Source organism: Megalopta genalis, chromosome 5 (genome assembly GCF_051020955.1).
Source record: "Megalopta genalis isolate 19385.01 chromosome 5, iyMegGena1_principal, whole genome shotgun sequence".
NCBI lineage: Eukaryota > Metazoa > Arthropoda > Insecta > Hymenoptera > Halictidae > Megalopta > Megalopta genalis.
In genome coordinates this window covers 29,380,047-29,402,016 of record NC_135017.1, presented here as the reverse complement: position 1 = coordinate 29,402,016, position 21,970 = coordinate 29,380,047, and the positions used below count along the sequence as shown (strand labels likewise).

Below are 21,970 nucleotides of genomic sequence, written 5' to 3'. Positions count from 1 at the left end.
TTGTTGCGTTCAAAAGAGAACAAATTAAAAGAATAAAATAACTTAATACGTTTTATTCGATAAATATAAAGTTAATTAAGCTCGATAACAAGCCGAAGGCATAGCAATTGGGTCATTCCACAGTAACCGAGTGCCCTATGTAGCAGTGATTCATTAATGGTAAGCTGACGATGCGCATTTTAGTGAGTCGTTATTGAAAGTGGTATATCACATGTGCTGCATTCGACGACTGGTACCTTTATACATTTTAATTCGCTGCCTGCGCAGCAGAAGCCCCGGTGTTTCCGGCGCGGCGTTACCTCTAATTGCGACCGAGCCACACGAAACGGATTAGACCCACGAAAAAGGAATTGCGGTAACCGGAAGAATTATTAATGTGCCACTGTCCTGAAATCCGAATGGATCTTCCGGAGGCTGCGATAACCCTATTGAACTGAAACAGAGCAGGAATTCGATCCGTCGATCACTGGAGTGCCACTCGTTCCGTTAATTAATGCTGCGAACGACGTTTTTCAATGTTTGATGACTGCGTCAAAATTGATGGGACATGCGATTCAGCCGCGGAACGAGCGTTCGTCGTTTCAATGACACTATTCGCCTCACTTTTACGACCTCCTTCAATTTCGACTAAATAAACGCTCCCGGTGGTTACGTTCCTGTCGATTGCTTCCGCCTCTGCAGCCTGAATCGAACTACAAATAGAAATACGAGGAGTTCAGGGGCCGTCGAGCTCGCTTAACTTTCTTGAAGGGGTACCAGCAGCAGCAGCTCCTCGAAAAAGACAGTTCATCAATCGAATCGAACCTCGCGACGGAATTAATTGATACTTTCGTTACCACTGGATCAATGTGGTTTAGTATTCTAAACCTCTTTGCTATACGGTCAGGCTAAAAGGTATTCAAACACTGAATTTCCGATTTTGGACAAATTGCCGATATTTGAACTGTAAAAAGAGAGTCATGCTATAATGAATATATATTAATATATATTAATATTAATATATATTAATTAATATATAATGAAACTCTAATTTTTAAGCTTATGATTGTGCGACACGTTTCTACGAAATTACAACAGTTCATGTGCCGATAATTTGTTAAAGATCGGTGATACAGTGTACGAATACCTTTTACACTGGCTGTATATAAATTAGAAATCAGTTTAAGTTTAATTTTCGACAAAATTGTGGCTTGGTTTTCTCCTGTACTGCGATTGATGCTTATTCGTTCTGTGTAAGTAATAAAGTGATCAAAATTTTTTGGAAACAATGGAGTGTCAAGTTAACAAGGATGAATATCTCCGACATGTTTCGCTTCGCAATTGAGTTCACAATAAAGTAATTAATTTTTTGAAAACTATAGAGTATCAAGTTAACGAGAATAAACATTTACGATTTAATCGGCGCAGCAAAATTGGTGTTATTAACAAATTAATGTTTTTATTAATGTCTTCAACAAATTAATCAGTCTATTATTCACGCGTAATGAATAAGTAAACGATCATAGAACAGGAAGAAACGAAAGCTATCGAACGAAGTATTAGACATAACTGCTTAGACAATTATTATGTGAGAAAGTAAAGACGCACGAACTTCTGTGAAATGACTATCCGGAATATTTATAAGTAAGTCCTATTTTTCAAAAGAATCTTTTTGCAAATTCTCATTTATCATTCAGCTGAAACCAAACACGTGCATATAAAGTGCAGCTGCAAATTCAGTGCAATTATTCCATCGCTATAGAAATACCGTCCCATGAAATATTACAACCTGTTGGTGAATTTTTGCAAAATTGAAACTGAAAACGAAGCTGTCTAGGGTACAATAAATAAAAGATGTATCCTCGAATTATACGAAATATTCGACTGCATCAAATAACCAGCAACTCTGTCCGAAGCTGTACAAATGACACGCGAAATTCATTTAAAACTCCGTACACGTTATCGATACGTTATCGCTTGATGCGCGCGATTTTGTGAAACGTTTTCCTGCCGGATATCCCGGAATGAAACGCGCTTGTTAGCTCGCAAAATTATATGGCGAGACGGCACGACAGAAATTGCTCAGGTATTTATTCAAGCGCGCATGAACAATGCAGGTGTTAATTTAGAGGTGAGCCTTCCTAATTAGGGTTGGAGGCCACCGCAACGCGCAGCCGAAAGTCATGGATATTTCCCAAGTGTAGTTTTCGTTGTAAGCAGGTAGTTTTGCAGTTTTATTAAACGGTAATTGCTTCGTTTTTATAACGGAAGCTCCGCTGTTGGAACATTAGTTCCGAAATTAGTTACAACAGATCAAACATCATGTAAACCATTTTTATTTATTAAAGGAAATTAACGTTCGCGCAGTCGCTACCGTCTTCCTACAATATTGGGCAATAATTTTATTTACTGCCTGAAATATTTTCGTTATTTACGCTAACATGAACAAATTGTGTACATAAAATTTGCATAGTAGAATGAGAAACGAGCTGGAGTTTTTAACTCGAAGTTAACCCAGATAACAAACTGAAGTTTCCCGTTAACGTAGGAAAGACTTGTTATTACAATAGATTTTCTTCAGAAATAGACCAAGAATGAAATTCATTTAAAAATTGCGACGTTTTTGGTCTCTGTACGTCGCACGCGCGCGCGCGCGCGGGTTTTAATAATAAATAAATAATAATTGAAAATAATAAACAAATAACGGTAATAGACTTTTCAATTGATGAGCAAATGATGCCGAAACGGATGAGGAATATCACTCTATCGTATTTGCGATATTTCACTCGCTTATTCTGCGACATGAAATTGAATTTAAATATTTATACTTAGAGGTAAAATGGAGAAGATCGACCGAAAACCGAAAATTGGAAAATGAAATTGCAGATATAGTTCCGTTCACATTAGCATCTGTCAAATCCTGAGGAGCAAATTCGTAATTTTAGTACTGACAATCGTGAGAAATTGCCAGAACTCCGCATTACACTTTAATTATTCATCACGAAAACATTTCATTTTAAACAATTGAAATAGTCTCACGTTAAAACAAGAGCGAAATTCTAATCATCTATTTTTGTGCATATATATTCTTGATAAAAAATATATAATTTTGCCACTTAGGTTATTCCTCTAGCGATAATAGTATCCACGATATTGGATAAAATATTGTTCGGGAAATAATTCCGTTCTTTCACAAGATGATGATAGACGATTTTTTAATGTTTAAAGTAAATATTATTTAATAATGCATTGTTTCATAACTTTTTGATATTTTCTAGTAACTTCCAAATCTTACACTCGTAGAAATTCTGTTTTTCATTGGAGAAATTCTGTTGAGAAACGAAATTATTGCACATTGAAATATATTTGTCTATCCCCGCCAAAAATATTCTGTCAATTCTGAAAAACAGGCGGATGATCGTTCACAGTTCGTCAGACACCAAAAACGGTAAAATGGCATCGAAAAGGAAGTATACCTACATAGAAAACACATCTCCGAGTGATTTGACTCGCTAGAGACGCTTTTCCGTCGCATGTGAATGCTGGAAAATTCAGGCCTCGCATGAATAAAAGATCGATGGAAATGCAACAAGGAGTTGCGATTCTTTTAGCATGCGTTCGGACTCCGAATGTAGCAAGAGCGCCGCCGATCAATTAACATTAGCATCGTGTAACGCTGAATCAATACTGTGCGCCGCATAATTAAAAATGACGACGTTCATCACTCCGGTCCTTCGATCTCGTCCCGTTGAAATTATAACAGTTTCTGCGGGGAGACATCGAACACTGCGAACAAACGATGCATCGAGGGCAGAATTCTTTCAGAAAAACAAGGAAAACAAGTTTCCTTGTATGCTACGTTCTCTACTGTTAACCGTGTGCAGTATGGTAGTCTCCCAACGAGACCATTTTCGTAGTACTGTTTCATCTCTCGCTTGCACAGGTACTGTAACTTTATCATTATTATTGCGAACTTGCACACGGTGTCCGTTCGAAAGTTCTAAATCTAAATATATCTCGGAAACAACACATTTTCGAGAAAAATTTGCTTGTTGTCGTTGATCGCTTTGAAGATTATTTGGAGGGTAACTTTGTTCCTTTAAATAGCAACGTGTATTTTTAGTTACAGTTTTTGTTTTGCAAGGATATTTGATAAAATGAAAAATAGGATTCTTAAAATCCTTCTACAATGAATTGAAAGAGAAAAATCTATCGAATGGCCGCCTAGATCTTTTGATTTGACGCCATTAGATTTTATTTTATGGGTACATTTAATATCTATACTTTTCATAACCAGACAAGAAAATATTGACTACTTAAAGAATAAAATAGCAGCGAATCGCAAAGACATTCAAAAGAAAGCTTCCAAAAGATTTAGAAATTAATTTCACAATAGATTGTATTAGTTAGTGAACCATTTCTGCAGTGACTACTATAAAATACATTATTTTAGAAAATACAATTTTATACAGATAGAGATGCAGCAATGTAAAAATAATACTAAATATTGTAGGTTCGTGGTAAACGCAAAATGGCTGGTTCGATTACTTTAATAAGTAGTGTAGAAGATTCGAAATCTGTAAATCTTCGCAAGAATCACAATCGTTCAGCAATAATTTATTTTAGTTTCAGTATAATATTATCTCCAATTAACGATATTTATAAAAGCTTTCAAAATATGATATTATAGTGATATATAATAGTGTACAGTATAGTATTATTGTTAAGGTAAGAGGTTTGGAAATGGCTTTATGGTACGGGCGACCATTTATGAGTTTTTTGTAATCCGTTTAGGGCAATGGCAATTTCTTTAGCGGACCGGTTCGACACATAAATTAAATAGTTTTTAGGATGATGAAGGTCATGCCATCATTTAGGTTCTGGAAACCCTTACCATAAAGCCCCAAGGCTAAGGGACCAGAGAATCGGCCGCTAGATATCGGCATCGGCAATCCTGGCCAGCTGGACTTTCCCGGCCTTTCCAAACACCCCTCAACAATTACAGTAGTTTAAATGCAAAACAGTATATACATTTGATGAATTTACAAACACCGTTACATTCCTATCAACTCATTGAAACTATTAATAAGAAAAATGAATGTATATGTAGCAGCTGTATGTTGCAATTAATATTGATAGCTTTTATTTTGCATAAAAATCCGCAGTCTGATAATTAGTAAGTAATTTTGCATTAAATTACACCAAAAGTTCTGTTCACAATATTTGAGTACGATGTTGTTATACAACATGAACATACTCTAATAACTTCACCTGTTTAGCCGCACCGTGCGTTCGCCTGAAAGATTATTCTAAAGTTACATTATTCGAGAGCAAACTGTTAATGCTCGTTAGTGCTCCTTGTGAGCTTCGAGCTTGGTAGAATATTTTTCCTAATATAACCTCGGTCCTCCCTACTATTCTTAACATAGGGTGGGCGACAAGGAATTACGGTCCAATCATTGCAGTCCCAAAAACAGTAAAACAGCCCCAAAACGGTGGGCCGGGAATCAGCAGGGAGAATGGCAAACTAACATCTGCGAAACATCCCGCGCTGATGGGCCTACGTGCCCAAACAGTGCCAGGCCCAACCGTACTTGACCGTAATTAACCCTTTCGGTACGAACGCGTTATCCGCCGTGACACTCCCACTGTACGGGGTGCCGCGCAGGGTCAGTCCACTTTTGTACGAAGATTTTCTTAAGCGTTAAGTAATGACTGTGCTTAATCCGTTTCTAAATCTTTTGTTTCCTGTAAACATTCTGTAAAGGGCCTAGAATATGTTAAAATCTACGAACAAGTTCCGAAGAAAAATGTAACCTGAAATTTTTTAAATCAATTCCGATCAAACGACAATTATACCTGTAGCTGTTTCTTCGGAATCCTTGTAAGAAAAGACTTTATCCGTTTGAGTCCCAGGGATTATTCAGAAAACACGGTCGAAAAGTGCTAAACAGCATGATAGCGCTGCTTGGGACTCAAACGGTTATTAGAATAGTTTCTAATATGTCGAAAATATGGCTTACCTGGATGCCAGATGTATTCGGCACTCGTCCATTTGGTCATCAGATCCATCTGGTCACCTGTGTGACCGAGCGCCGGATATATCCGGCGCTCGTACCGAAAGGATTAAGGACCAGGAGACGTTATGACGGGGCCGCATGTGTCCGGGAACGGTCGTAAGACTGTTAACAATTCCAAAGACAGCCCATACCGTCGGGGTACCAAAGCACATGGCCCTTGCCATAAATCCTGGCCACTTGGCCGCAACACAAACAAAGTTTTTAGTCAATCTAATATTATCGAATCTTGGTACATCATTACGTGTCTTTAAAGGAAACAAAAATGTTACGCTTCAAATGCGTAAAACTGGAGTTAAATAAAAATGTGTTACATCTTACAATTTTCATAAATTGAAAATAATGTAACAATATTCTGAAAGTCTTCGCCGATCTGCGTTTCGCGAATTCATTTTTTCCATGAATTTAGGTCAGAAAAGTCTGGCGAATTTGGTTGTTTTAACGAGCACGACTTGCTCGTATGACCCAATTCTCTAAATGGGCCTATAAAATCGCCGTCAGCTCTATCTAGGTCCGTGTTCTCGATACCGATTAATATGTGTTTTACGAGATACGGTTCACGTTGTTCTTGCACTTGCCGGTCCATTATACCGGCGCATTATCTGGTTGCGGCCTGTGACCCATGACCCGCAAGTTATCTCGTTACCGGTTGTGTGCTTAAGTTCCGTGTATACCGCAATAAAGTTCAGTTCCTAGTTCGACCAGGAACGCTCATCAAGTTCATAAAACCGTGCGTCACGCTTAAATCGGCATACTTGCACTTTCTAATCACTGATCTAATCACTAATCTAATAATTCTAATTAATGCCAGGAATGCTCGGCAAATTTTACGATTTACCGTTAACTGGAGTACTTACGTGGAAGAGTATTATTATTATTACAGTTGCATCTATGCCTGATACATGTGCTCGGACACTGTGCAATTTGTTGCTCGGCACTTTTATTTATGAGGAATGCACGAAACAAAATGGAATAAGACGTTCAATTTTTAATTCTTCTATTTTCTTTATTATTGAATGCAAAAAGTTAATTCTTTTATTTTGTTCTTTTATTGGACTTACGTTACTTGTAACGTACTTTCTGTAACCTACTTTTTGAAGGCATAATTAATTGGATATTTATCGAATAAGACGTTCAATTTTTAATTCTTTTATTTTCATTATTTATGAATATAAAAACTTAATTCTTTTATTTTGTTCTTTTATTGGGCTTACGTTACTTGTAACGTACTTTCTGTAACCTACTTTTTGAAGGCATAATTAATTGGATATTTATCGAATAAGACGTTCAATTTTTAATTCTTTTATTTTCATTATTTATGAATATAAAAACTTAATTCTTTTATTTTGTTCTTTTATTGGACTTACGTTACTTGTAACGTACTTTCTGTAACCTACTTTTTGAAGGCATAATTAATTGGATATTTATCGAATAAAACGTTCAATTTTTAATTCTTTTATTTTCATTATTTATGAATATAAAAACTTAATTCTTTTATTTTGTTCTTTTATTGGACTTACGTTACTTGTAACGTACTTTCTGTAACCTACTTTTTGAAGGCATAATTAATTGGATATTTATCGAATAAGACGTTCAATTTTTAATTCTTTTATTTTCATTATTTATGAATATAAAAACTTAATTCTTTTATTTTGTTCTTTTATTGGGCTTACGTTACTTGTAACATACTTTTTGTAACCTACTTTTTGAAGGAATTCGAAAAGATTGATCTCGTTAGAGACGTTTCTTAACTTTGTCGATTTCTCGAAAGAACGAACTGTAAGCTTTCCCTTATTTTTGGAACACGCTGTGTATGAAACGCCGCCGAAGTAATATTGTTAGCGAAACCGAACTTCGCTGTCTCCGCACGGTCGGCATCACTCGATTTAACAGAATGCGCCGTCGTCTGGTAGATTGTACAATTTGGCGAGGCACCGCTCACGAGAACGGGAACGAATCGATTCGATGAAGCCGTGCAATAAACGCGAGTCAGAAGGAACACCGCTAACCCCTCGTTTAAATAGTTGCATTAATTGATTGTCCATTGGGAAATTGTTTTCGATTCTACGCTCAGAGTTATCGGTATGTTCCGATTCGTTTATGGTTCTCGTTCCGCTCGATGTTGCTAATCCCTGTTCGCTCTGTATTTCTTTCCATTGTGTTTGTTAGAATTGTCTACGTGTGATGCGTAAATAGAAAAACGCAAGATAAAACGTATTGTTTTATTAACGAAGCTACGTTCCCGAGAAAATAGAATTTCCATGCTTTCGGATTTAACGATGTACCGAGTGATATCAAAATTCGCGGTACAAATGAGGCACGAGCTGATCGTTTGCAATCAACTCTCTGCACTCTCAATTAAGGATTTAATAAAGAGAAATAGCTTGTTTTTTTAGCATACTACACATTCGTGTAGGTAACTTTCAGTTACTACAACGCAACATCGCTTTGAGAGTAATATTGTATTAGATTGGCCAAAAAGTTCGTGCGGTTTTTAACAAGTAAATACAGAGTTTTTTTTTTATAAAGAATATTTTTACATAAAGAAATTTTTAATATAAAGAAATGTCTTTGGGCGTTGTTACATACGAGCCTTTCCCATCTTTTACATAGTTTCGTAATCTCCCGTTTGTAACAATCCCCTCCTCTCACAAAAGGAAAAGAGCACGAGCTTACGCAGATTTAAACCACGCTTTCAGCGTGGGTTCTGATGGTTTGTTGCTCTGCCACCGTGACCTTTTGCGTTGAATATTACTATAGACAATCTGCTTTCCAGTGCTCGTCACCATCCGTTTTAAAAATTGATCTCTTTCCTCGTGTTACTTGTGAAAATCACAAACGGAGATTCGCTTCGCTTAATTAATGCCGAACGTCATTGGAAAAAAAAACATAAAATTCGGTAACATAGCAAAGTTGATGCAAATGATCTTCTACTGTTGTCTTTGATATTTAAAGCTCTTATGCAAGTTGTTGCGGAAAGAGGACTATTATCAATTGGACATTTTGTTTGGTCATTGTCGATCTTCGGTGGCCTATCAGAGCGTTTCGAATCCTGAAGCGAAAAATTCGCGGAACGAAATTTCGCAAATCTCGCGTTTCTTGCCATTTTAAAAAGAAAATATCATAATTTGCCGAAAACGTTACTTTTCGTTTTCCATCCTTCAATTTCCGTCAAACTTGCCGACCAAACTAATTTACCAAAATCTTTGGATATAATTTGAGGTGAAAGCGTTACCTGTCAAACTGCAATCTACTTCAAGCAAGCAAACTGAAATTAATTGCATTTTGGAAAGCCTAACTTCAAGAATCACCGAGAACCGCGCGAACTTTCTGGCTAACCTAATATTTAAACAAATACATACAGATGTTTACAGAAACGCGGTGAAACGAATTACATCAACTTGAGGTAACCGAATGACCGAATTACTTTGGTCGGCATCGTAACGGCTGTTCTCCTTGCTATAGAACAGGATTTAACAATAAACAATTAGACACTTCCCAAAGAGTATAACACTGGCAAAGGTAATATCGTTATCGAGCTAATAGAAATTGCATGTAAATTTCGCGTTATCTTGACACAGAACTATGTAGGATGTTCCTTGTTATCAAAGGGTCGCTCGTTTCTGGAATCTGTACACTTGTAATGGCTGACAGTAACGCTCAATAAAGGCAGTTCCTCGATAAAGGAGTCAAGGTATACTTGGTGGTGACGATATAGTGATGCAGTAAACCGCGTGGAATCCACAAAAGAAGGGTTGGGTCTAGCGATCAACAAAGAGTAACATGACAGCGTAATCTAAGAATGCGGTGCTCCGTTCTGTGCAAAACGATCACTTACTAAATTAGCTTCCTATTTCAAGGATAACGTCGCGGATGAACGCATAGAAATTACGTGCAACATTCCTACGAATGTAATTCAACGGCAGCAATTTTCACTAAATAACGTTCTTCGATAAAAGAATCAAGTTATTTAGGAGGATAACATTACAATATGATCATACTTTTATTAATCTCACGTAGACAACTAAAACGAAGAATTTTATAAAATATAAAAGGCGAGAATGAAAAGAAGATTAAGAAGAAATTTTTCTTTTTTTACTTATTTTTTTATTAATAGCAATAGCTATTAATAGTAACAGCGATAGCTTAACAGCAATTAGCAAGCATTTGTGGGATTACAATCTGCCGGGTTACATGTAGGTGTCATATATACAATACATTGAACGCACTGGCTTTAACATTATCGTCTTAATCTAGGTTTCAATATTTTTCCTGATATTGCTGTACGATTAACAAACTATTAAAAGATGTATAACTATAAGTTGAGTGTTGCAGTCATTAGAAAGTTGTTTATCAGTATTTGAGAGCAGATACTGATTGGTTATCTTGATATGCCTATTCTTAGTCGAGTTAGTACAATTTGTTTTCGAAAAGAATTTCAAAGCTGTGCATTTTCAGATTTTCTGTACAAAATTTGTATCTTTGAGCTGACACATTTCCATGCACCTTCGATTTGTCATTTATTTCTCTCGTTTCTTCTTGGACACTGAATATATCTATAAAATGGAACACCACTTCCTTTCCTGTGCATCTTTCGATTGAATCTTCTTACGAAATTGTTATCGGAATTGCTCGTAATAGTTGTACGAGGGAAGAGAAGAGTTCAAGCAAGAATTGTCCTTATGCCAATCTCCAGCGAATGTGACGAGAAAAGGATAACACCGACAAAAATAAAATAGTGGAGTCGACGAAGGAGACACAAACAGGACTGCGTCGGGAAACTCAGAAAGTGGTGAAACCGTAACGAGGAAAAGTGCAGGGGCTCGTAAAAAAAGTTGGTTGCTAAACGTGCACGAAGGGTAGCGAGGACTGCGCAAACCCTTAGGAAAAATATGAAAAGCAGGAAATATTCAACAGAAGGTTGTGGGAAGCCAAGAACATGAAAAGACCTGAGAACGATGTTGGGAAACTGCGAAGATATAATTCATGGTGTTGGCCTAATTGTCTAGCGTGTACGAAAATCGATCGAACTGTTGGCAACATACGAGAAGAATAGAGCAGCTCTATTGTGATCTTGATGTATTATTTAAACCCGAAACTTAGGACCAATAGATTAATACTACAGTGCCATTTTTAATATACATAGTAAGCTGTTCATCTGATCATACTTTACCCAACTTCCATTTAATCCTAGTATGCTTAAAGCAAGGTCAAAAAACGTCCGCGGAATTTTAAACACGTATTTTTATTCTAATAATATTATTTCATAATTTTTTTATATTTTATTTTTGCATTATATTATTATTATATTATAGTCATATATATATTATTCAACAGTATTGTATACGTAAATATACCTCGAACAGAAAAAATAATATTTTACCTTTTTTTAGATGGACATAAAATGATCCTAAACAGCTGACCTTAAACTTTCAACCTTCTAATACCTTAATAAGCGCCCCAGGGTTAAACCAACCATATTTTTCCCGAGATTTTCTTCTTGAAAGGAAATTGGTACTTCTTGTTTCATTTAATTACGTTATGTTACTTTTATCTTAAGAGAAATATTTAATAAATACTCGACTGCACATTTCCATTTAACCAGTTGGCTGTTCTTTTGTTGTGACGAGTACTCGTCATGCGAAAAAATTTGCTGTTTAAAGTGCAATCTTGGTGGAAACCAAATTATATAATCGTAAATTTTAAGATATTTTGAATATTTGAATATCGAATTATTTTGAAATAAATATGGCGTTACTGTTTGCAACACATTTTAGATACACTCTTTTCAAAGAATTCGCAACAGCTAACTGGTTAGTTGAGACTGTATAAATGCAGCTCTGTATGACGTTTCAATTATCTGGTCGCTCGTTTATTGATCTGTAATCTATAATGCACAAGAAGCATTTGTGTGCAATATAGTGAAATTGATATAATACTATAGAAGAATTACTCGAGCAATCGACGAACCGAAAATTCAACAGTTACCAGAAACCATTATAAACGACTCATTGTACCATAACTTGCCGTTGGGTGATACCATAATGGATGTTGTTCCTTCGAAGATAGTTGATAATTAGGTCCTCAAGTTCATAGAGTTGAGCAAACATATTCAAAGAACCGGCAGGAAGTTTATGCGACGAAGTTTATTATATTTAGAATGCAGGAAGTTTTATCAAATGCGAGGAATAGAATTATGGCGAAGAAACGAATGAAATTGTTTGTCTTCGCTACGGATTCCTGTGGTTTCGTCTTAATTGAGTTCTCTCTCGTGGTTTGAATGTTACTTGCTGGATGTTAGATACCCAGGACGGAAGTTAGCTCAACATTCTGTTCTTCCGTTGCATTAAATGCGACATTCGTACGCTGGAGATTATTTATGCCTTGTTCTGTGTATGCTGATGTTTGCGCTGTTTTGAAATTCTGTGCGAACGTTTATTTGTACAACAAATATACGCGCCTGTCTCAAATTATTTCTTACGGAAACATTTATTTATGCAATAGATATTTATACTTGTTTAAAATGACATGTGTTTGAAACAAAATCTTTCTTGTCATTTGTTGTCATACATTTCCATACTTGTTCCAACATTTCAAAGAAATAATCTGCATACAACACGATTCACAATTTATATGTTCATTATCCTACATTTTAAAACTGTCCAAAATACACAACTGTAGGAATTTATTAAAAATCGTCTGCGTTAATTAAAAGACATTTCTTTCTTGAATTTCTTTGTTCAGTTGGAAATGATGCAACAGTATTTTTAACTCACTATTTTATATCTAATTGTAAAAATATTTATTAATTCTTCTTCATATTATTCATTCTTATTCTTCTTCTTCTTATTATATGATTTAATAATGATATTAACTTTTGTATAAATATTAATTCTTTATTAAGTAATTGTAAAATATTTATTAATTCTTCTTATTATTATTATTCATTCTTATTCTTCTTATTACTCATTCGTCTTCTTATTATTATTATTTTATATGTTTTAATAATAGTATTTTAATACTTTATAATTAATTATTATTAATAACATAAAATTTGATTTATAATAAACTTCATTATTTCGCCTACGAAGTTTTCATCGAAAATACCAAAAATATCGTAGTTTAACTATGACAGCAATAATGTTCCTTATGCCCGCGTATACAATAATGCATGTTTCATGTCGTCACGATTAACCACCGAGAGACTTAGGTAGGAATTGCGTAACTTGTATGCCGGTGAAAGCTATTTGCTCAGCACGCCGAAAGGTGGTTTAAATTGGATCATTTTAGCTTCGGCAGGTTTAGGGAGCCTAGGATACCGGAGGTTCATGGCTATCAAGAGTTACAGAAGTCTTGTGGGATTTCTGATGGCCCGAGAGCTTTGGTGGGGTTGGAACCGAATAGTTTATGGTTTCGAGTAAGCTCGTACACCGTTTGGAATCTTAACAAAATCGAGTGTTAAAGAATCTACTTCAAAAAATAATCGAACATCGAAAATAATCAAAATTCATTCTGTTAACACGTAGACTGCGGAACTTTATGCAAGTTTTAAATTTCATTAATTCGTACAGAGATCTGGAAAAGAGACATTACATTAATTAGAACATTCTGGACAGAGAACGTTCGATAATAGTATAATTAAATGTTGTTCATTTACATGTTTCTAAAGTTTAATTATGACAAAGATGATATCCGAATACTGAGACTCATCATACACCAAAAGTATTTAGACTCATTTCATTTATAATTTTCTCTACTTTTATCATAGATTTATTATTATCATAGATTATTATTTAGACTGCGGATCTTTAAGCCAAATCAATTTTGTCGCTATCAAGTGCAAAGCATTGTAACCAAATAAATGCTTCTTTCATTTTTTAAGAATTTTAACTTGTTGATGGTGCATAGACCGACACTCTTAAATTCGCTTAATCCTTGCTGTATCTTGTATTTGACCTACTTATTTTTGGCATAAATACATAAAAATTCTAATCACAATGTATGCTTGAATTAAGGTTCCACTATTGGCTTTGCAATTTCAACAATTTTCAAATAAAAATGCAGAACCTTCCACTCTCTGTTATTGTAATTTTTATATTAACACTCGAACAACCTTTTTGACATAAATGTTACTAAATATGATTAAGATCATTTATAATTTTATTAAGCAATTTTCGTCGACATTTTGATTTAAGCACTCCTTCTAGACATTTTTCTACAAACCTCATTAAACATGTAAAACTTTTAATTAATTGTCATATACTACAAAATTAAATAACAATATTTATACCGCCGACCGAGTGTTAGCACGGTTTAGTGTTCAAATGACCGCCTTTTAAACTTGGAACAAAATTTTTAAATTCAATCTTTTCACTTTTCCTGAACTTACTGCATTTTCTATAGTAAAGCTACTTAATTGTTCAATATCCATCTCTCTTCTTCCGTTTTTTTTTTTTTTTTAGTAATCTGATGTTCTCTACCGTGAGTAGTCTTTTGAGCACTGGAAAAATGTATGAACTTTAACATTGTTATTATTTATAATAAACCTCGCCTACAAGGCTTGGGATGACTTCTGGCTTAGATTTTTGTGATATATTATGTATATTTACACATTCATAACTATACCTGTACATCATTACGAACTTTTATAACGATATCTGTAACTGAAATCACAAACATATTATTACTGTTAGTTTCTCCAAGGAAAATGTTACCCGATTCTGTTGTATGCACAGTTTATTTCATTTATGCGGCGCGATAAGTTCAATTCGAAACAATAATAACGCATGAAATTCCAATTGTGTGTGTAAAATTTCCAGTTATACAATTACTTTTATAACTATATATAATATACATATATATAATAATAACTATATACAAACAATACGGTAAGAAAAGTGAATAAAAGCTACAAATAGTAGAATACCAGCGAATATCGAGATTCGCAGAAACAAAAAACAAAGATTATGGAGGAAATATCAACAGATTCTATTCCAGTTTATGAAAAATGGGAAACCTAGAAATTGGATATTGTAAAAAAAAATAAAACTACAAATGAAAAAAATAGTTGAAAAAATCACTGGAGAGATCCACCATCTGCCAAACGTGCGGCGTGCAATAAATTTGATTTCAACTTGAATAACAATATCTAAAGCACTGAACAAAAATATAATTACTCCAATTTCTAGAGTCATCTTTCTAAAGAACGTATATGATTTAAAAAAACATAAATAAAGATAAGATAAATATAATAATAATAAAAATAAATATTTTCAAATTATTATGTAAAAGTTATTTTGTGTTCCATTGTGTTTTATTGGCCGTGCTAAATTGTCTATTACTTGCAATAAACTGCGAAAGAAATAACGTTTACTTAAAAAGCGGTCCTACGACCGCGTTCAGTAGAAATGGGTACAAAGGAACCTCGATTATCCGAATTCAAAATTGATAGTTCAATCCTTTTGATATTCGATTAATTATTGATCAGGTGATGGATCGAGATTTTTTCGAGGTTCTTCTGCGGTTTCATTGTTATTACATCAAATAATAAAAAATCTAAATGATAAAGATCGAGAAAAATCCAGTTCGGTTAATAGAAGTTCTACTGTACAGGGTGTCCCAAAAATGTCTCGCAATCCAGAAATGAGGGGTCTCTGAGGTCATTTAAAGTAACTTTTTCCTTAGCGAAAATGCAATCCGCGACTTCGTTTACTAGTTACGAACTTTGTTAACGAAAAACGGTGACCAATAAGAGGCGAGCTCGACTGGCGCGAGGTGGCCCAGCCAACGAGTGCACGAAGCCCAGTTCCGCTCATTGGCTCGGCCGTCTCGCGACAGCTGATCTCGCCTCTCATTGATCACTGTTTTTCGCTAATAACTCGTAAACAAAGCTGTAGATCGCATTTTCGTTAAGGAAAAAGTGACTTCGAATGACTTCAGGAACCTCCCATTTCTGGATTGCGAGACATTTTTGGAACATTCTATATATGCAAAAATGTCGCTAGGTTTACAGTCAAGCGTGTTTACGCCAAACCATCTGCAGATCTGGACATTCTGTGCATGAACAACCGAATGCCACGCGTAAGAATGGTCCTCTTCGATGAAAGAAATTCTTTATCCGGATAAGGTCCAACAAAGTAACAAGATAAAAGCTCTTGTTACACGTCGGATTGAATTTTTCACTCCGAAGTCCATCCTGCAGATGAATTCAATTAGTCGCTTATTCCAGTTCCCGCCACTTCTTCGGAATCTTCCTCGAGCAACAGCTTCGAAGCGCATGATAATGCATTTCGGAGTACGATCGATCCGGTGAATCGCAATTACGGCTGTAACCACGGGAAAATAATGCTAGCCGCGCGCTGGTTTCTTGCCGTGGAAACTCGTCGCAACCACTGTGTCCCGTCTACGGAGCTTTTTGTTCGTTACGTGCCCCGCGGGAATTTCGAAGCAGTTATTTTATGTAAAGCAGAAAAATTACGTGACAGACTACAGATTAGCGGCGTTCGTGACGAAAATTAGTTTGAAGCCCATTCAAATTGGGCAGGTTCGATAAACTTTCAAATAAGAATTGAACTGGCGCGCGACCCCCCCCCCCCCGGCCAAGCTGTTCTCCCCGACGGTTAATCTTGTTCGGTTATTATTATTACTTTTATATAGAGCACGATAAACGCAATTACTTCGGTCACGTCCATGCATGGACAATAATTTTATTTCGTTGACGTTCTTTTCCTGTCTTGTTATTCTTTAGAATCGTTACTGCGGATTTTATGCATTTACGAGAAAGAACACGAAGGATTTACGCGTGTTGTTATATTATTCTCAAACTCGTTAAAATTATCGGACCTCTGTTTTCTTTTAATTGACCTAGATAATTTTTATTTTGCATAAAAATCTACGGTCTAATTATTACGTTATCGTCACAAGTAGACTGCGGATTTGTATGCAAAATAAAAATTGTCTGCGTCAATTGCAAGGAATAAAAACCCAAATAGCAAGCTCGTCCTTCTCTTAATGATTCTAATAAACTGAAAATAATGATAATAACCTTGACATTTTAAAACGCTTTTAATCTTGATACTACTTTAAAATGCGACTATATATATATACCTAATTTTTTCATAAATATATCAAATCCGCAGTCTAGTTATAAAATTTTCTTTTTAATACTTCTAGAAGCAACATGAATCATGAGCGTATAAAACTCGTATAGAAAAGCGCAGCCATATAAATAACATAAATAAAGCATATAATGGAGAAATGATTAAAATTAATAAACTAGTCAAACTTAACAATAAATTTTAAAGGATATTCACATAGAAAAATGTGGAGATACAAAATAATACAAATAAAAATGTAACAGAAAAATATAATAGATAATTATCAAACAATTTAAACTTCAGAATAGAGTTGAAACGAAATAAAATGAATGAACAAAATGAAACTACTTTAGAGTAATTTTCAAAATACATAAAATACATATTTTAAATTCACGTTATAGGCTCAAATAAATAAGATAAAAACGAATGTTTTTTATTTTTCTTTTGTCATTCCAAGTAATAGCAAAATTTGAAAGAAGTATTTTAGTAATTTTCTATTAGACCAGTATACTAGACTACTAGTCTACTACTATCGTTTAATAAAAATTCACGTCATTTAGTTTAGTTTTAAACAAATTATTGCGGTTTAAAAGTTGTACGAATAATTTTCTCCGGTTCTGTAGCTGTATCGGTAAATCCGAGTCGCCAGACGTTATGTTTCATGAAAGGCTGATTTTATCTACGAAATCATTTTAACTACTCGCAAAATGCATTTCAGCCGGAGATAAGAAATTCAGCGACGTGATTAAAGCCACGGAAACAGAAAATAAAGCGGGGTCATAAACTTTTGAATTACTCTTTAGTTACGTATTATCTGATCATTTCGGTACTTTGCAACCAGCGCTCATTACCGAGTGCTTTAATCATTTAAATTGCGTATCGCCCTCTAGATGATGATCGTATAATATTTATTCTATAATTAATATTAAAAAATATTATTAATTAAAATTAAAATGGAAATATGAAACGAAACATAAATTACTTTCGAGCATGTGTAAGTTCATATGATCCCATCGTATCTCCTTGCATCAAATGAAGGCAGCTTTTATCTTGCATAAAGATTCACAGTCTAATAATTAAAATCCTAAATAATACAGCATTTCAAAGTTGTTCAAATTATATAAGAAAGAAAGAGATTCGTAAATGACACCTATTCCTTGCATCAAATGGAGACAATTTTTATTTTGTGGATTAAGATCCACAATCTAATTATTGAAATCCTAAACGAAAATAATCTGATACTGCTACCTTAAACTGTTAGTCGGGTGTGACGAAATATTTGTAGAATTATTACTCGTATATTTATTACGCGTTCTTAATAAAATCCCAACAGAATTCACGTGTGAAAATTCGAAATTCGTATTGTTTCGAGACGAAATATTTCCGTAAACATTCGTTCGTACACCAAGAAAAATTGTTTATTATATTTTATACCTAAAAGTCGCAGAACGTGACGAACTACAGTAAAGTCTCCCAAATTGAGGCTCAGCTTGTACATAAAAATGGAGAATTTAGGAAGAGGTGATACGATTATTCGAGCCTTGCGTCGTCTCGTTTTTATAGTTGTTGGCAATAGGTAAAGCAATAAAAAAGCGAGAACTAAAAACTCTAATAATAGTGTCTTCTCTTCCCAAATTGTCCATTTTTATGCGCAATTCGAGGGCGAATTAGGGAGAAACTACCGTATGTGGGATGCATTACATTTTACGTCGCTCTTACACACTGAAACCTAGCGAAACCATATGGTAATACCTTTATATGCAGTAGACTAAGGGTGTCATTCCTTGGACAGTCATCATCTGCTCGCACACAGCGTTCTCCTTCGACGTCAAAACCATTTAGATAATTTGCAAGACATTTTGCCGATTATTGTAACATCTAATTCTTCAAAAGCACGCGAAACCAAGAATTGGAAATTACATTATTCAAAAGGTTTGTATAAAGAATCGAGATTTTGTTATCCCGACTGCGACGATCCTTTCTGTATGCCTAATCGCCGCAACAAACATACCGCGAAGTAATTATCCCGATTTGTTCAATTGGGTTGGCAACTAAGTAATTGCCGATTTCAGTTATAGATGTCCCTCACTCCCATTTTTATGATATCCGTAAATGTTATATTATAAAATTATTATTATTATTATTATTATGTTATTTTTTATTGTCCGTGAGTGTTAGCAACTGGACAAATTGAATGCAGCGGTCAAGGAAAAGCGACCAGAATTGGTCAATCGTAAAGGTGTCATTTTTCACCAGGACAATGCTAGGCCGCACACGTCTTTGTCCACTCGGCAAAAATTGATGGATATTGGTTGGGAATTGATGTTACACCCACCATATAGCTCTGATCTCGCGCCATCGGATTACCACTTAGTTCGATCCCTGGACAACTCTCTTCGTGGTAAAACTTTTAATGACGATGACGCTGTAAAATCTCACTTAACTCAGTTTTTGTCCGAAAAGGATGAGACTTTCCACGAGCGTGGAATTTTCAAGTTGTCAGAGAGATGGCAAAAGGTCATCGAACAAAATGGAAAATACATTACAGATTAAACTTCATTCCAAGTAAAAAACAATTTTTTATTTCATTGAACAAATCGACGATTACTTAGTTGCCAACCCAATAGATGAACGCCGAGTAAAACGCGATTCTTGTTATTACTTTAATCGCGATAATGATGTAACTGCTCACTGCGAAGAAAAAAGGTCCCCATTATGAAACGAGTTGAGCAGAAGTTAATTCCCCGGTTAACAAGTTAATTACGGCTCCTAATCTCTCGTATGCACTCCCCGCGCTGCAAGTACCGCCGAAATGCTAGACCTGGTTGCATACAAATAATGGTAGTCCTATCTGCACGATCCGCCTCGCTCTGTCTACGTCTATTATCATTCAGTTGCATTCCCGGCGGCCGCGACGAGCATCCGAGCACAAAGCATCAAAGAAATTGCTGCGGTGGCTGTCGTTCCTTGACCGAGCTTGAGCAGCGCAGATTGAAAGAGGAGGACCAATAAACGCTGGCGGTGTACTCCACACTCCCAGAGTATCGTAAGATCTCCGATGACGTCGTCGCACCACGTTGCGGCAGCCGTCGCCGCGTATCCCATGATCCCCTTGACGGAAGCTGCCCATTAGCCGGGCAATGATGATGCCAACGGACACCCAGGTCACCAGCGTAGCGGTGCCGAGCAGAGGCCGGCACTAACGATAGCTTTCTGGACTACTCCCGAAGCGCCTCGACGCTCATCGGCTCCTCATTCGCGATCTTTCGGTATAGTGATCCCCGACTCCTAGGTCAAGGTAGTCGACCGATCCTCTTCTCCGGCTTGGACCCATCGGAAACTTCTTCCGCGCTCCTTTTCCTCGAACCGTCCGAACAGTCTTCGCCGAAGCGATCGAAGTCTGCTGCTACCAGAAGATCCTGGGCCATTCAAATCCCCCGGTAGGAGATCCCCGGTCTAATTGCCTCCTACGGCACCTAACGTTCATTCCGACCCGACTGTTTTCGATTCGTTCCGATTGTCGTCCAGCCGTGTTTGGCCAGCTCGGAGTGAATCGAGCCGAGCTCCGCAAATTGCCGATGCAGCCCGTGCTCCGGCCGATTAACACGTACGTGCCGGTGATACCGATTTATACGAAAAGGTAAAAGAGCTTCGCCGACTCGGACCTGGGACCAGTTATCCGCGGGCGGTTGGTTCCGACGTTGACGGCTACCTGTCGATAACCGGCGAACGTCTTCGCGCGATAAACGTCGAGTGCGGTTGTCGGGTGCGCAAACAACAAGATATCTCTCGTCAGTTGCTGTGAAGTGAATCGAAACGCGGAACGCAGGAGTTAAAGAGGCCAGGTGTACGGCCGTCGTTCGGGAACGAGTTGTGCGATCGCTGATGTCGAGTCGATCGATGAGTGTATAGAGAGAGTGGTTCTTGTTTACTGTGGTGAATCGGATCAATGGAATTTCGGGGAACTACCGAGTTCTTCTAACACGCGGTGACATCGAAAGCGATGACCAACGATTACGCTAGATTTCGTCGCAGTTTCGCTTCGCAGATTTCCAGGAAGTATTTCACGAGGGATAGAGGAAGCTACCACGTGTCCCACATGGACGGGTATGAGATCTTTTTGTTTCATATACTTCCGACAGATCGGAAAGGAACTCTATTGTTTCCGCGAGATGGCATTGTTTCCAACTTGCAACGTTGTCTACGTGATTATAGTTAATTTAATTCCGTTGTGCGTGTTTGTCGAATAGGTATCCGGAAAAGGCAATGGGAGGATCGTGAGTCTATGAATAGCAGACACAGATGTTTTATGATTTTTCTTTTTTGTAAAGAATTTCATTCGCTTGTACACTATTTGCACAGAAGGTGCAAATAAAACTATTAAAAACCACCTGGTATGATAACTGTATACACTTACTGACAAAAGTTAAGAAACAACGTAATCGTTTGTTTCATTTCGGTATATTCTCTATCTTCTAAAATACATAGGTTGGAACTAAAAATAGCATAATGAGATAGCATCCCATATATCAATGAGTTTTTTCTCAAACATACTTGTACGAGAGCCATAATTAAATTGAATCGAAGAAATAAGGCAAAAGCTGCGCGACATAAGTTAAGAAACATCCATCGCTTAAGTTATATAATCACATTTAATGAAAAACAGCGATGTGTCAATGTCTGTAGTTTTCATAACAGTCTAATAAGATGTTAGATAACCCTTGGATTTGAGGACTGCATTGCATCTGCGTGGTATAGATTCAATGAATCGAACACAAAACTCAGTCGGCATTTCTGACCATATTTTCGTGATCGTTT

The 21,970-nt window shown here is 36.2% G+C and overlaps 1 protein-coding gene across 4 annotated transcripts in view; it reads left to right on the top strand.

Annotated features, from left to right (window-relative positions):
- Positions 1 to 21,970, top strand: part of LOC117222439 (uncharacterized) — a 291,172-nt gene that overhangs the window by 243,429 nt on the left and 25,773 nt on the right. Inside the window, exon 1 of one of the 4 annotated variants that reach the window (XM_033474138.2) lies at positions 20,143 to 21,259. The exons of 2 other annotated variants lie outside the window; for them this stretch is intronic. The gene's annotated coding sequence lies outside the window, so the exon portion shown is untranslated. Of the gene's footprint in view, positions 1 to 20,142; positions 21,260 to 21,970 lie in introns of those variants that run through there. One more of the 4 variants, XM_033474135.2, reaches the window with a different exon arrangement.